Source organism: Paramormyrops kingsleyae, unplaced genomic scaffold (assembly GCF_048594095.1).
Source record: "Paramormyrops kingsleyae isolate MSU_618 unplaced genomic scaffold, PKINGS_0.4 ups139, whole genome shotgun sequence".
Lineage (NCBI taxonomy): Eukaryota > Metazoa > Chordata > Actinopteri > Osteoglossiformes > Mormyridae > Paramormyrops > Paramormyrops kingsleyae.
In genome coordinates, this window is record NW_027326077.1 from 23,523 (window position 1) to 41,397 (window position 17,875).

Here is a 17,875-nt window from a genome sequence, read left to right on the forward strand (position 1 = left end):
GAACCTTTGGATCATATGGTCAGATACTTAGTCTGTTGAGCCACGCGCTGCTCTCAGCTGCAGCCGGGCCCCTTAAAATAAATGCAAAAAATTGTCATGTTAATTTAAAGTAAACTACTGGTAGGAGGGTTGCAGTAGTTTACTATTAATTTTACAGTTCATCTGTTCCCGTGATGCTGTGAGATCCCGTGAGAGCTGTGCGTAATCCAACATGGCAGCGTCCTACTAAAAAACAAACAAAACTTACTTCGACAGCCAACTTAACCAAGCCAAAATATTAATAATATTAATAATAGTATATATAGTATATATAGTTTATCGGATAGAGAAGTTTACTCATTACATCCTGGACGAAGAAACCTTAGAAGACTTACAGGATTACGTGGACGAGTATTACGAGCGACTCATCATGAAGAAGAACCAAGCGACTCCATCCACGAAGAGAACCCGCTCGGACTGTACTTCAAACAGCCCCTCAAGCAGCCCTTCATCGCCGGATAAGGAAAACAGAGATATCCTAGAGTCCATTAATAACAAACTTTCCAGTTTTGACGCCCGACTGGCACTTGTAGAAATCCTTAACAAGGAATTTCAAGCACTACGGGAATCTCTGGAGTACAGTCAACAACAGGTGGAATCGCTCGCATCTGAAAACAAGATTCTCAGAGACTCCGTAAAATCCCTCACGGAAGGTATGGCGGAACTCTCCACAGAAAATAAGCGTATGAAAGAGTCCCTGCTTGATATTCAAGCAAGAAGTATGCGGTACAATTTAGTGTTCGCCGGAATTCCGGAGCGTGCAGAGGAAGACGCAGAAGCTACCATCAGAAACTTCATGCAACAAGAACTTAAACTTTCTCGGGACACCGTCAACAACATCACGTTTCATCGGGTCCACCACATAGGAGGGGTGAGGAAAGAAGCTCAGCGTCCAAGACCTATCGTGGCCAAGTTTGAACATTTCAAACAAAAGGAGCTGGTGAAAAGCCGAGGCAGGGAGCTCAGAGGAACGGACTTCAGCGTCAACGACCAATTTCCCAAAGAAATCCTGGATCGTCGCAGAATCCTGTTCCAGCTAAGGAAAAAATTCATTGCGGAAGGAGCCCGGGCTGTCATCGCAGTAGACAGACTGTATGTTAATGGACAACTGTTTCGCGACCAGAACACCACCGCTTGGCTCTACTGAAACCACTTCCGACTAAGGTAACACGCATTTAATAAACTAACTTTAAAAGTTTGGCAGTTAATACAGGTTTTTAGCGCACGCAGCACACTAGACGGCTTTGTCTAGGACTATTAAGGCCGGGTCACTTTATACCCCTTACTGTTCCTCAACCCCCTTGTTTAATGTCTCACCACAGTCGCAGTTCTTGTTGTTGTTGTTATGGCCATCATTGTCATTGTTATGGTAATTGTAGCATATCGATATTGACGCTCAAAAATGTTTTATCTGGAAGCAGTCTACCAGATACTATACACCCACACATACACGTAGATAGTCACACACTCGCATGCATAGACGCCCACTCAAACATACACGCACCCCCTCATCTAAACAGCATTCATACACTAACATATACACATGCCCACTCAAGCTCAGACAGATCTCCTCATCTTAGTAGCACACATGGAGACAAATGTGACATTTGCACACACATTCATCCTGACACATTCACACTCATACACACACAGTCATTCACATACACACACATCCGTCCATTTTAACATTAGATTGCACTCAGGGGGTCTAAGTTAGGACAGCATGAATTCACTACGCTTTGTCACTTGGAACGTGTGTGGTATTGGCTCATTTGCTAAGAGACGTAAAATCTTAGAATATCTAACAACAGTACAGGCAGACATTGTCCTACTACAGGAAACTCACTTAGCCAAAACAGGACAGTGAACATTAAATTCACCAGAATTTCCACACGTATACTTAGCTAGTTATAATTCAAAACAGAGAGGTGTAGCAATTTTAATCAACAAAAGAATATGTTTCAACTGTAAAGACACTATTGCAGACCCAAAAGGTAGATTCATAATTATTAAAATTTCAGCATATAACAAAGAATTATGTATTGCCAATATATACGGTCCAAATAGTGATGACCCCTCCTTCTTCCACCACCTTTTTGCTGCAATATCATCATACTCAGACACAGAATTTATACTGGGAGGGGACTTCAAATTAGTACTTAACCCAGAATCTGACAGACGTAGTACAGCAGCTAGTTACCGTACTTGCCAGTCATCCGAAACAGTAAAACAATATATGAATGATTTCGGCCTATGCGATGTCTGGCGTACTTTTCACACCACGCTTAGAGAATACACGTTTTTTTCACCAGTCCATCATTCTTACTCCCGGATAGACTTTTTTCTTATCAGTAATACAGTCATGAAAGATATATGTGACACACAAATTCACCCTATAACAATCAGTGACCATGCACCTGTCACTATGACGGTCACTGTAAAAGTTAGTGCACCACCTTTTAAACGGTGGAGACTGAATACATCATTACTAACGGACTCAGAGTTTCTAGAAGTTATTAAAAAAGATTGGACAACATTTATTGAAACAAATGACTTGCCAAGTATCTCTGCGTGCATTCTCTGGGAGACAGCAAAGGCTGTAATACGAGGCAGAATAATATCATATTCAGTACATAAAAAGAAAAAGGAAAAAGCACTCGAGACAGAACTAGAACAGAAAATTAAAACTTTGGAATCAGCACATGTTGCCTCCCAAGAAAAACACCTTCTAAATGAGCTGAGGAAAAGTAAAATGAAATTGCAAGAATTAAGAGACAAAAAATTGTGTCAATTACGCTTGGACAATTTTGAACATAGTAATAAATCAAGTAAGTTTTTAGCAAACCAACTAAAACAGAATAAAGAGAAGGCAGCAATCTCTTCAGTTACAGACCCCAATGGGAAGGCAACTCATAGCCTAGGAGAGATAAGGATATTTAGGGACTTCTATAAAAAATTATACTCACCTAATATTAATCCAACCAATTCTGAAATAGAAGAGTTCTTAAACAACATCGACCTACCAAAATTAAATAATGAACAAATATCGGCATTAGAATTACCTCTCTCAATATTGGAACTTCACGAGGCACTACAATGTATGCCTAACGGGAAAGCCCCAGGTCCAGATGGACTTCCAGCAGAATTCTACAAAACATTTTGGCCTCTGCTAGCACCACTATTCCATAGAATGGTTATAGAAATTAAAGAAACTAGCAGCATCCCCCCAAATATGAATTGTGCAGACATTAACCTGCTCCTCAAACCTGACAAAGACCCTGCTCTCCCCTCTAGCTACCGACCAATATCACTCATAAATGCGGACCTTAAAATCATCAGCAAAGCACTGGCTAGTAGAATTGAAAAAGTGACACCTTATATAATACATCCAGATCAAACGGGTTTCATTAAAGGCAGACAGTCCACTAACAACATGAGGAGACTAATTGGCGTAATAGACTACTGCAACATTCAAAATAAGGAAGCCATAATCATCTCATTGGACGCAGAAAAGGCTTTTGACAGGGTCAACTGGAAATTTCTAATGGCAACCTTACTAAAATTTGGATTTCGCGAGAACTTCGTAACCTGGATTAAAATTTTATACAGTTCACCTAAAGCCTGCGTAAAAACGAATGATCAAATCTCCCCAAGCTTCACTCTCAGAAGGGGCACTAGGCAAGGTTGTCCACTTTCTCCATCACTATTTGCTATATTTATTGAACCATTGGCAGCAGCAATTCGGAACAATAATAATATCAAAGGTATTCAAACAGCAAGTATAACCCATAAAATTAGTCTTTATGCAGATGATGTATTACTTTTTCTTCAAAATACACAGGGTTCCCTCACAGAGACGATAAGACTCATAGATAAGTTCTCCTCCATTTCAGATTACTCTATTAATTGGAATAAGTCGACTACTCTTCCAATATCTTGTGACTTCCAGTCCAATCCAACTATCCCACTTCAATCTGGGAACATTAGATATCTGGGTATTAACATTTCTGCCAAGCTGTCAGATCTGATGCGATTAAATTATAGTCCGCTGCTTAAAAAGATAGAAGATGACCTTGCACGGTGGAACAATCTACCCACATCACTTCTGGGAAGAGTAGCAACAGTCAAAATGATGATCTTACCAAAAATTAACTACACGTTCTCAATGGTTCCGAGTCAACCTCCGCGGACTTGGTTTAATTCACTGGACTCCTTAATCTCAAAATATCTATGGAAATCTAAACCACCACGAATAAGTTTAAAAACTTTACAGAAACCCAAAAACTGTGGGGGTTTGGAGCTTCCCAATTTCTACAACTACTTTCTTGCCAATAGATTGATATATGTCCTAAAATGGACTACACAAAATAACTTAGACCTTAACTGGCTGGATATTGAGCAAACGTTCTGTAATGATATTCGAGTCCAGGACCTGCCATTTATCAGTCATATACTTAAACGACAATGTTGTTTTAAGAGCATCAACATCAGCACATCACTGACAGCCTGGTGGGAATTTCTTAAAATGAACCAAACCTCACTGGTCCCATGCAAACTGACACCCATCTGGAACAACCCTGACATCTTGTTAAATAAAAAAATGATAAACTTCCTGGCTTGGCATAATAAAGGAATCAAGCGCCTCGAACATAATCCAAGACAATCGCATGATATCATTTGACAAAATAGCAGAAACTTATAGCATTGAGAAAAACAAATACTTAGAATATCTTCAGCTTAAATCAATAATACATAATAGATGGTGCCGTAAGCAATTAGAGCTGGAGCTTTCACCTAAAATAGCAAACTTCTTAATAACACCAACTAAAAAACTACTGTCTAGGATTTACGTGCATCTAGCAGAATCTGATATAACGCTCTCACTCCCTACCCACAAATGGGAAAGGGATTTACTCATCAATCCAGACACTAACTTCTGGAGGCAAATTTGCTTGAATACCTTCCGAATGAATCAGAACTCCAACCTGCAGCTATTACAGTACAACATTTTACACAGAACACACTACACAGGGCAGAGGATGTTCCAGATGGGTATCAGAGATACTGACATATGCCTAACTTGTAAAAAGGACGCACCAGATAATTACCTGCATGCTTTCTGGTACTGCACACCGGTCAACGAATTCTGGCAAAGGATTTGTGAAGACTTATCGACACACCTAGGGCATCCCATCCCACCCTCCCCCTCACTCTGCCTGCTTGGGGACCTCACTAACACTAATATAGACACGAATAAATCATGCATGCTTCTTACAGTACTAACCATTGCCAAGAAAACAATCCTTCTGAACTGGAAGTCAAAAGAGAATTTAAATATAAATCTGTTCAAAAATCTACTCTGGGATTATGTTTCCATGGAGAGGTCATCTGCCTGTAAGAAAAATCAATTGATCGATTTTGAAGATATTTGGGCTCCAATAATTAACTTTTTAATGTAATGTTGTCGAGGGTGGTGGGGCATTACCATCACTGTCCCGGGTTGGGGGCTGGGGGCGGAGGGACAGGGTTGTTGTGGTCCTCTGGGGTTTCTCTTGGCTGAGGGCACGTGGTCAATGTCTCTGGGTGGCCGCTGGCCTGGCCTGTTGGGGGCGGTGCGGGGGGTTGGGGGTTCTGCCCCCCTGGGGTGGGTGGCGCGCTGAGGGTGTGATCGGGGGGTGGGGCCTCTGGGTTCCGCCTGTGCCGCTGCGCTGGGGTGGGTGGGTTTGGGGCCGTGGGCTCTATCTGCTGGGGCCGCTGCTCCGGCTCCCGGGCGGGTGGTCGCCCGCATGCTGGGGGTGCCTGGTCTGCCCGGGCCCGTTGCCTGGTGGGGCGGGTCGTTGTCTGCCGTTGGCGATTCCGGCGCGGGGCCCTCGGGCGCTGTGGGGTGGTTGGGGGGGGGGGCGGTGGGGGGAGCCTCTGCCTCGCCTGGGGGGGGGCTTGGGGTGGCCGGGGGGCGGGGGTCATCCCGCCTAGCCGGACCGGCTCCCCGTTTGCTGGGGGGTCTGGAGTTGTCCCGTCCTTGGCTGCTAGCCGGGGTCTCATCGGGCGTGGTGTGGTGGGTCTCTCCCGGTCTGCGCCTGGGGGGGGTCCCTGCTGCCGGGCTGCCTGTGGCGCCCCTGAACACCTCGGTTGGCCGTCCCTGCCGGCTGTGCGGGGTCAGGGATGGGGACTAATCGGGGCCAATCGGGGATCTGGCCCCGGTGCCGGGGGGGGGCCCACTCCTGGCACGCCCTTATTGCTCCCCTGGGCCCAACACCACATTTCACACAACACTAGGGCCTTGAGGGGCGGTGGGGAGGTGCGCTGAGACACTGCTCCTCAAATTTTACTTGCATGTTAGACATCACATGACACTAGGGCTGAGGAGGTGGGTTGAGGCAGGTGGGGCTCTGCCGTCTGACAGCGGTGGGGTGCCCGTGCCTCAACTGCTCGCCCACTTTTTGCACCTTAGTGATATACACAGTCCATATTACATTAGGGCCTTGGGGGTGCGGGGAGGGGGATGGGGGACTCTGCCATCTGCCAGTGGTGGGGCCCTCATACCCGAACTGCACCCACTAATTTTAATGCATTGTAGATATAAACACACGATTTACGCTAATTAAATAAGGCAGCATTTTTGCACTCACTTATCTTGGGGTATATTTAAACTGATTTTTTTTTTTAAGAAAAGTATACCCAAATTTAGGAAATAAATTATTTTAAATAAATGAAGCTGAAGTTCACCCACGCTGTAAACCCTGCTAGGTTGAGTTTACTCAAATCAGAGGAAATTAGTTGCCTCAAATGATTTAAGTTTAAAAGCTCAGTTTTTCAAGTTGCTTGAACTTGAATGTGTTATTAAACACTCTAAATGATTTAAGCAGATTTAGCTTAAGTTGTAACTTTTCATGTGGAATGAACTGCAATGTCTCTGAATTAATTTAATTAATACTCATTAAGGTCAGTTCATTTATAATTCCTAATTTCAGGAGCCAGTTAATAAATCTATTTCATTTTCAAATATTTCTCCTATGATACGTAATACCTGTTTACAATAATTCCGGGGGGAGGCATTTCCAGTAAAGCAGTGCTCACTGACACAGATTATAAAGCTTGTTAGACTACGCAACATTATTTAGCAGAGCTGAGAGAAGGTGAGAGCTCCCCTAGTGGCTGCAGAAGTGCATTTCCCTAGAGCAGATATAATGGGTGGCAGCCTCATTGCTTTTTAATCACAACTTGGGATTGAACAACAAATTTAATTATTTTGCTCATTTAATATTTCACTTTTAATTAGGCTTAATTTTTGGATATCCATCTTTACATAATATTTAGAATCCCACCGCAGTTGAGAATGGAATGCCACAGATATTAGTCTCTACCACATATCATTGCTTGTTCCGTTTCAGGATTCCTTTGGTTGTTTAAACTGATTGCTCTGTATCAGTTGGCTTTGTGTATTTAGAGATGTATAACTGCTAAAGAGTCCTGAGAAACTGATGGTTTAAATACCAGGATTAGAATAAGCAGGATTTAATGTGTGTCCTTATGGTGGGGATGTTAGAAGTCATTGAGGTTTTTTTATTCTATGTACATCCAGTCTTAGTCTCCCAGCCAAAATCACTCCATGGAGCACAAACCAACACATCCCACCAAGATCCATTTTAGCTGTGGTAGTCACAATATATTTGGGGTTTTATGTGCTTGTCCTACTCAACATCATGACAATGAATTAAAAATCTACGAAATCATTGGCAGTACTATGTCATGCTATGCAAATATACATCCAACACTATTGGTCTACAGGGAAGTGGGCAGTTCCAGGACCCACACAGCAAAGAATATCACTGTTCAGGCTCTTTTCTGCAAATATAAGGCTACAAGGCCAAGTGTGGGTAATCAAAGTGGCCTTACATTAACAAATACATCACCCCAAAAAAAGCATTACATGAGCAATCACAGCTGCTCCATTTTTTTTTTATCTCAACAGAGAACATCTTGCAAGGTCAGTATTTGGCAGAGTTTCCTTCATGACGGTGGGCGAAATATACCACAGCTGCAGAACAGCCCAGCCTTGGCAGAATAGCCACATTAATTAGCTCTTGAACAAAGACCTTTACTCCCAAAGGGACAGAAAACTGTATCAAGTCATACTGGCAAAGACCCTTGTTTCAAGCCTGGTACCACTTTGCGTTGGATGCTGAAGAAGGCCCTTTAAATACATTAGGTATGTTATTTGCTAAACTTGGCTTTACTTTACTCATGAAAAATAATACCCCAATTTACCCAAACGAGTGAGTACAAATATTGATTTGAAATATTAATTAATGTTAATATTCAAATTAATTAATATTAATATTGAAATATTAATTGATTTGAGTAAATCTTATAGGATGGTACTGTGACAGTAGGTATATTATAGCTTTATTTATTTAAAATGTCTCCTAGAATTGGGTATACTTTACTTAAAAAGGGTTTAAAGTCAACCCAAAAAAGTGAGTGCAAATTGTTACATCATTCAATCTGAGTAAATTCTACAGTTTATTTTTTTGCAGTTCATGTACAGAATTACAGTACATTACAGTATTTTATCGGCAAGTTTCTCATAAATATTGCCCAGAAAGCATTTTTTCTACAGTATTGTACTATTTTATTGATAAACATCATGTTACTGTAATAACTTCACTGTTTATTACAGCAGGGGTGCAGATTGAACCCATGACCCTGGAGGTGTGAGGCTATAGTAGGAGCAACGGGCCACTATTCATACTGTGAGAAATTATGTATTTTTAATCATACATTGTAACTGATATGTCGTTACACTGCTTGTGTATGCTTTGCACCTTGCTTTTCTCCCATACTTGTGTTTCTTGTTCTCCACACCTTGTGAGCTTCAACATGACAGTTCAAATTGCAAATAATTGCAAATAATTGATTGTTTTTCATAAGGCCCCAGGTTAGTTAGGTCCAGTCTCCTGGAAAATCACTAGAATGTGTCCTTGGCTTTGGAAGCTAAGAGCATCTTATTTTCAGGGAGAGCCCTGTAATATTTATTTTAATAAATTATTTTTATTGATAAACCTTCATACTGATAATGCTCTTGTAGTGGTCCTAAAAGAAAACATGACTGAAGATATTATGTTTGTTTTATCAATTTCAGTACAGACACATTTCACGATTCAGTAACCTGACTTGTCCAATAGATGGCAGTGTAGTACTTCGACTAAGACGTGCTACGGAAATTGCCGGTAAAAACGGAAAGCTCGTTTTCCATTTTAAACGTTTGTCTGACTGAAATGACCACATGTTGTACATATGTAATCGTACTATACATCTAACCTTCAGCGTTGTATTACCTACTTTAATTATCTGCAGCAATAAAATATGTACGCGTAATTGGACAGCTGCAAGTTAAGCAATCTGTCTGATTTTACATTATGGCATGGACGGATGAATGCAGGAGAGACCTGTGAATAAGCTGAAAGTATACATAAAATATGATAAAATAATAAATATTTTTAAACATTTAACTGGATAACGAGAGCTTCACAGTACTTATATAACCCTGCACAATTTCGAATATCATCACAGCTCCCTGAAAATTAACAGCTATCATTATAGTACAAATAAGCAGTTATCCAGACATCCCGAGTCTCCCGGAAGTTCCGGGAGTCTCCTCTTGGCAAATTCAATAAAATATCCCTGAAAGAAGACGCGCGCGCATGACGGAATGAGCGAGAGAGAGAGAGAGCGAGAGAGAGAACGTGCATATGTGTGGATCCCTGCGTGTGTGCCTGTAGCCCGTGCTAGACAGACAGCATCCCGATTGGTTTACTTAGCAAAATAAGCCAATCAAATTTCAATGCGTGCGGGGTTTTATTTAACTTCTCGAGGACCGAAGTTATCAGTTCAGTGGAGCATAATGACAGAGGGAGAGTGCCCCAAAAAACGAAAATATAAAACGCATTTCAATTCAGACTACACAAAAGTGTATCCTTGTCTAATAAGGATGAAAATAATGACAATGTTCCGCGCGCTGTACTGTTTGCAACAGTGATTTCAGCATTGCCCATGACGGTTTAAACGATTGTAAAAGGCATGTTGAGGTGAGTTTAACAAGTGTCATTTCATGTGCTGTATTATTCAGGTCTACACTAGTTAGACAGTTGGTTAGTTGCTAATGCTGTCATGAAAGACTCCTTGAAGACTTTTGTAAAGTAGCAATGGAATATAATTAAGGAATTTGCAGAAATGGTAAAGTAATCTACTTTTATTATTTGTCAAAATACATAATATTGACCTTCGTAATTTAGTGCGCTGACCAGAGGAAATTAATGAACAAATTAAACTGTGAAATCAAGTTTGTTGAAGTTATCTCCCTCCTTGTCGGGGGGTTGGGGGCACCTTCCTGAATTGAGTTTTTGCAGGTTGGGATGTCTGAATTATCCCACTTTAGGGAAGGGAGGGGGTGCTGGCTGTGAAAGTTGGGGGGCGGTGGCAGACGATCCGTAGCCGCGCCCAACATACAATCCGTAGGCTCCTGGCCACTTCCCTGCGTTTGATTGCTTTTATTTCTGTGTGGACAGATTTCCGGGATGCTGCACATCGTTCGGGGGTGTGAGTGAGCTGTGGTGCATTTGCGGGAGTCTTCCGGGAGAGGTGTGATGTCTACATAAGATTATGTTTTAAAATGCGATCCAGTTGTTTAAATGTTCTGCCACTACACATTTCTATGCAGGACATAATTCATGGACTCAGACAGAGCAGTAGCACCAAAATTTATTGGTTATTTTAAGAAAGCAAGATAAATTACTGCGCATATGATACAGTAAAATGAGGTCAGTAAGAGCTTTTTTTAACGTTAGTACTGCTAAATCTCACTATTGCGGCACGCGTCAGTCAGACGTAAACACGCGAGAGTATGACAGACTGCGGTCAACGACGTTGTGTGGCGCGAGCGGCAGGTGGCTGTTAACGACCAGAGTCCGCGCCCTTTTACTAAGGGAGATGTCCGACGTTTGAGCTCCGGCAAACAAAACCAAAGCCGGATTTATTTTGATAATTTCTGCTTAGACTTTATTAAACTAATACATGTATGTTTCGTGGTAATTTATGTACTTATCGATGTAGCTGAGTTTCGATAATTTAGAAGTTTCTTGCGAATTTTTAGCTGTTTAGCTAGTTCTTGCTAGTTGGTACTAGCATTGCGTTGTGTTTTCGTTGGTGTGCCTCTGGGTTTTTTGTGTCTATTGATCTATTAATTACTACAGGGAAAATTTACATCGTGTTTGATAGTGAGTGAGAAATACCTCTGTTAATATTTCGGTAAACTATTTTTCCGATTGTGTGATTTCCATACATGTATATAGGCGTCACTTGGTTTACCATAACTTGGTGTTAACTACAGATCTGATTAGGGATTCTGAAATTGCCCTGGTGTGCAGCACATGTCACACTGTTCTGATTACTGGTTGTATTAACAACATATCACATTATATGTAAGTCACAGTATTTTGTGTGTCAGGTATAGAAATAATAATAATTTTTGGATAAATTCAGTTAAACTAATTGAGAGTTAGCTGTGATAAGCTGCCCTACACACAAACGCTCTGACCCCAGAGGTAAGCTGACATGTACCCAAACACCATCATCACAGAGTTAAGCTGTCATTTACTCAAATGCCCTAATTCCAAAGGTAAAGCTCTGATCGAACCAACTGCATCCAACCAAGCGCCTTGACCCAGGAGTTAAGATGACATAAACCCAAACACCCTGATAATAGAGGTAAGCTTTCATCCACTCAGATGCCTTGATCCCAGAGGTAAGCTGCCATCCACCAAACGCCCTGGCCCTAGAGGTAAGCTCCCAAACATGCAACCGGCCCAACCACAGAGGTAAGCTGCTGTCCCTCCAAGCACCCTGATCCCAGAGGCAAGCTGCGGTCTACCCAAACACGCAGGCCCCTGAGGTAAGCTCACATCCACTGAAATTCCCTAACCCCAGTGGCAAGCTGCCATCCGCCCAAACGCTCTGATCTCAGAGGTAAGCTGACATTCACCCAAACCTCCAGACCCCAGAAGGAAGCTGCCATCCACCTAAACGACTTACCCCCAGAGGTAAGTTGACATCCATCCAACTACCTTGATCCTAGGCGTAAGCTGCCCCGGTACGTCTAGGTGGTGACACTCCATCCTACAGGGTTGACATGATGCACTTTCCTGAAGCACACAGAGGACACTTCGGGTTTTAGGTAAGTGTGCTTTGTTTTTCTCTGTGTGTGTTTTATTTGGTATGGATTTTATTTAATGGCATTTACAGATTTTACTGAGCACTGTTTTGGTTGATCACTGTTAGCACTTATTCATCAATATTAACATTTATTAACATTTTGTTTGATCTGTTGTGCTGTTTATTGTGTGATTGACCTATTTTATTCCCAAGGTTACTGATTTTATGTGTTTTGGGAAGGTGTATGATACTGTTTTAGCCCGACCCTTGTGCAGAGGTTGGAAGTCTGCGGATGTGTTCCTTTTTAAAGGTCTTAACTTTTTACAGGGTTCCCGCGGGGTCTTAAAAAGTAAAAAATTCAGAAAGTTAAATTTAAGGCCTTAAAATGCCCAGATTTTCATCCTCGGTCTTAAATTTAATTTACCCAAGTCTTAAAATTCTTACCTCCATTCATTCCCAATAAGCATTGTCCGCAGAAAATAAAATAGTAAAATGCTGTAAAACTAATCTGTTGGTTGTGTTTTCTGGTCTGCACCAGTGTCTGCGTGGTAATAAAACTACAAATCCCATTGCGTGATCACTGCGGCTAGGCAAGCACACAGTTTGAGAAGGGTCTGGCTGCAGAACGTGCACTTTCAGCCACTGACGTCAGGTGCACGCTCAGCCACAACAGGAAGTGCAGGGGAATCAAGCGCTAACTTAGTCCGTGAGGCTAATGTGAACGGTATGTTGTTTTATTATTTGTATTACTGAATGATATAGTTACAAGTTTATTTCATGCCATAAATTATTGCAATGTAAATGTTTTGATGTACAGTAGTGCGTTAGTAACTTTTTTCTCTGACTGGAGTGAATTTTTTCAGTTAAAAGGCAACTACAGTACTAGCCAGTTGGCTCACGTTATCTTATCATAAAATAAACACATTTCTACTTTTACAGAGCTTATCCTGGAGTTACCTTGTGAATGTCTTAGTTTCCAGCATATAGTTTTTAGTTGTTCGTGTGGTCTTGAGGTGAACGTTTCTCGGTCTCCTTATGGTAGGGCAAGGCAAGTTTTTATTATCATACACAGGGGTTATTTAAAGTGCTTTATAAAAACAAGATTTTAAAAAGTTAAACCAAGACAAAAAAGCAAAATAGAGATGAAAAAAAAACTTATTTGAATTTGAATTTATTTTGAAAATCTAAAAAATCTGATTAAAAGTGCAGTATATCCTGCCCCGCTCATTCGCTCCTCCCATGTGCCACGCCCCCTCGTTAACCCTGTGTAGATTCCCCGTGTTTATCAGCTGTTTCCAATTGTTTTCATTATCGCTGATGGGACTGGAGCGTAACTTCTGCGATAGGCGGGGGATCACTATATATTTTAAGGCTTAAACTATAAAAAAGTTTATGTATATGGTCTTTCTATATCGCGAATTTTCACCTATGGCTGATGGGTCTGGATCCCCCCACCTAAGTTACATTCCAGACCCATCAGCGATAGATGAAAATCCGCAATATAGAAAGACCATATACATAAACTTTTTTATAGTTTAAGCCTTACAATACCACTCCCACATGCTTTAAACACATGTGAACATATTAAAACGCACTTTGTAAACACATATGATATGTGGATGTTGGGCTAAGGATATGAGTGACATAAAATATGAGAATTTCTGGTATCATTCGAATGTTTCTTGTAATGCATCGTGTTGGTCTTAAATTTTACTCATAATGGTCTTAAAAGGTCTTAAAAGGGCCTTAAATTTAACTTTCTGATACCTGCAAGAACCCTGTTTTTAATAGCATGCATATAAGGTGACATTTTAATTGTTTTATTGGCCATATAATTGTAATTAGATATTAATGGTGCATAATTAAGGGTCCAAAGCATGTAGTGCTATGGAACCTTATCGCAGATTCCAGCAATGGGTATACTGTGGACTTTTCAGTATACACTGGAAAGAACAACTTCCCCACTGGCCAGGGACTTATGACTCTGTCATGTCACTGACCGATAGATGTTTTTTGGGGTCCGGGTACCATGTATATATGGACAACTTCTACACAAGTCCAAAACTTTTCAAGGACTTGTATGCATCTAAGTTTGGAACTTATAGAGAGTTTAGGAAGGACTGTCCACGTAGTGCCATCAATGCACTAACAAAGAAGTCGCCCAGAGGGATGTACCGCTGGATAAGGGACGGGCCTCTTCTCTTTGTGAAGTGGAAGGACACGAGAGAGGTGTCCGTCTGCTCCACCATCCATAACGCCTATGCTGGGGATACGGTACGAAGGAAAGTTAAATCCAAGCAGGGTGTCTGGATCACCGAGTCATTTCCATGCCCCTCACCGGTGACGGAGTACAACAAGTACATGGGAGGTGTGGATTTGTCGGACCAGCTGATCCAGTACTACACGACACAGCACAAGAGAATGAAGTGGTACAGGAAACTTTTTCTTCACTTCTTGGACATTTCCGCGACTAACGCCTACATTATCCACAGAGAGATCATGCAACAGGACAGCATGACCCACAAGGCGTTCATGGAGGAGCTCACCGCACAGCTGTGTGGGTGACACTGAATGTCCCCACAAAGATGAGTGGTGTTCATGTGCCAGTTCTTGGGGCTGAGCTGAGCACTGACGGCAGGATGAAGGCTACCTCAGGGCGAAAGACTTGTATGAATTGCAGGATGCATGGTGGGAACAAAACAAAAACCCCATGGAAATGCGTAGCTTGTGATGTCCAGCTTTGCCTTCAACCAAACAGAAACTGTTTCGAGGCTTGGCATGCGAATCAGGACTAAAAATTTGTTATATTGACAGGGCTAGACATAAGGATTTAGGAGGGCACAGCCACTTTGGCCTTGGCTATTCATATTTTTTCTAGGGCACAAGGCCATTAAGCCTGGGCACAAGGCCAAAATCTGGAGTAAAAATGTTTTTTTCATTTATTTAAATTTCATAGGACACCTCGGGCCTTGTGGAGAAATTTTATTTTCATAAAGGATGCATTTCTTTTATTTTCAAAAAAGCAGAAACTTTCCAAAAAGGCATTGGGCCAATACTGAGTCACTAATTACCAATTACTGTAATTACCAAGTTTAGACAACCTACGCAATACGACCTTCGATTTGAGACAGAATATATATATATATATATATATATATATATATATAGATATATATATATCGATATATATAGCTTTATTTAAAAAAACAAAATCCAACAATAAAGGAGCCGTCAATATTTTTGTATTTGCTCAGAACACCCGTATTCTTTTAGTGTACATGACAATTGACTTGACGTTCGTTTTTTGCACACTGCACGCTACCAGTCCTATATCCTCCCAGCAGAGCTTGGTACTTCTCTGAGTCAAATCTGCTCTGCCTCGGCAAATGTTTTTTTACAACACCATCTGACACTTACCTGAACAAAGTAGATAATTTGCAACATTTTGCGGCAGTAGCCGCGAGTTCAGCTTGCTTTCTTTTACGTTCTCGATCTTTGCGAGGCATGGTGACAGCATAAGCAGCAGACGACAACTACACGATGATTACCGAAGAGGACACCTATCTGTTATTCGGAAACCGTCGGATGGCTTTTCCAATCAAAAACGTAACCCCCAATGATGCACCATTGTCATTGCTGTGGCTCCATAGTAGGCTGGACGATACATACCGTACCAGCCAATCATGCGATGAACACATGATCGTATTAGTCCAGAATTCATTGCGGTTCATTCAGTAGTTGGGAATTACGAGATGTGCGGGTCGACCTCGTTTCTCGTATCGAAGGTTGGGTTCGGGTTCAGTACAGATGCATCGATTGTTGACGAGGTAAAGTGGACCGTGTCGTGCGCAAGTCTTTTGTGTAATGAACGTTACTTTCGGTAAAAAGGGGGGCATACGGCCAGACAAACATTAAAGGCAGGCCAATCTTGGCCGTAAGGTACTTCAATTTTGAGGAGGCGTGCGGCCAATTTTGAAAGGCACGACGGCCATTGGCCGCGGTGCCGCGGCTTATGTCTAGCCCTGTATTGATTTGTGAATGAACTGTCGCAAATAAACATTATTCATGCACCCATTTATTTTGTGATTTGCTTATTTTGTGTTGTACATTTATTCACTTATGTTGTGACATTCTATCTATCAATAAACTGATTTTGTTTTTAAAAAAAAGGATTTTTTTGTTGCTACTTCTCTTGCATATCAAACTACCTTTCCAAAGTGATGGGTGTGGGGTGCAGTGACATTCCAGACTGACGGGCCATTGACAGTATGCAAACTACTAGAGGTGTGGGAACGCCTATCACATCAATATTCTTTGTGCTGGCCACTGACTTTCAGAAAAAGAGTGTCACTCCAAAGTTCTAACACTTTAGTAATCAAACCACATAAAATTTCAGAATGTCTCTTTCACCTGTGTGTAACCAACCCCTGTGTCTATAAGCTTCAGAGCTCAAAAGTCTTACCTAGAAATGTCTATAATGTGATTTTTTATAATTTATCAGCATGTCTGAAAATAGGTTTCTGAAAAGCATATGTTTAAAGTTGATTTTAACAAAAAATAAAATAACATTATGAGTGGTCTCAGATCATTGGTGCTGAGTTTGTGCTGAATAAAAGCACATGCAACACTTTGGGATAAATGTTTTTTAGATAGGTGAAATATTTAAAAATGTCAAGGCATGTCAGACTACCCCGAAAGTGGAAAAGAGGCCTCAGACCCCTGGGGGTTAATCTCCTAGGATTTTCACCCAACCTACATAAATCTGGTGTCATTCAAATCAGGAGACAGTCCTTTTAAAGATTTAGAAAAAAAACTTAAACTTTTGGTAAGATATGGCTACCAGCCACACCCTGACTGTACTGCTGCCTCGCCCATTTCAATCAGACAGCTATATCTCAGGCATGCTTCAGCCAATCATTTCCAGATTTGTCTCATTAATGTAGGGCTGTACCCCAGAGAAATTTCGTGTCGATCGGTCAAACGGGAGCACTACCGCCACTGTTTATTTATGTCTAAGACCCACCTAGGCCAATTCAGCTAAAACGAGTTACCAGATCAGGTAGGAAGGTGTCTACCGATCTCACCTATCTTACCCACAGCAGCAAGAGGCTCAGTGGGCTAAGCCTGTGTGCCTGTAATCAGAGGGTCGCTTTGGTGGGTACTTGAGCTAGGCAGCCCAATGTGCACAGCATACTCTCCGTAAAGCAAGCTGGGGAGACGTAAAGGCGTTTTCCCCACGAAGCTTCTATTATTATTCAACCAGACATTCAGACGGCCTCAGGCACTCCACCGGATGGTTTTTCATTCTGTCCGACATCTACTGACCTGTTACGCCTACACTAAAACCATCTCCATCCTAATTTCTACCTACTACTCAGACCATCTCACCCAAACCAGTCCTGCTCTGTCCTACATCTCCTATCCCGTTCACCCTACGCTCAATCTCCATCGTAATTCTAATCGAATCTAATTCTGTCTGACTTTCTACTACCCTGGCTGCCAGTTCTCTGCCGTTATTCCTCTATTACTTGTCCTACATGTCCTACCTGTCCGATCATCCTAAGCTTTGGACACTTCCATCATTGCAGTTACTAGTTGTATTTGCTGGTCTTATTGCCCTTTTCCT

General features: G+C 41.7%; 2 long non-coding RNA genes across 2 annotated transcripts; both read left to right on the plus strand.

Annotated features, from left to right (window-relative positions):
* The first annotated feature begins 1,075 nt into the window (after positions 1-1,075).
* LOC140587048 (uncharacterized) lies at positions 1,076-8,248 on the plus strand. Its single transcript, XR_011988798.1, has 3 exons — positions 1,076-1,203; positions 8,012-8,026; positions 8,150-8,248. It is a non-coding gene; the product is annotated as an uncharacterized lncRNA (long non-coding RNA).
* Positions 8,249-9,919: 1,671 nt separating this feature from the next.
* Positions 9,920-15,372, plus strand: LOC140587047 (uncharacterized). Its single transcript, XR_011988797.1, has 3 exons — positions 9,920-10,127; positions 10,608-10,680; positions 11,717-15,372. It is a non-coding gene; the product is annotated as an uncharacterized lncRNA (long non-coding RNA).
* The last annotated feature ends 2,503 nt before the right edge of the window (positions 15,373-17,875 follow it).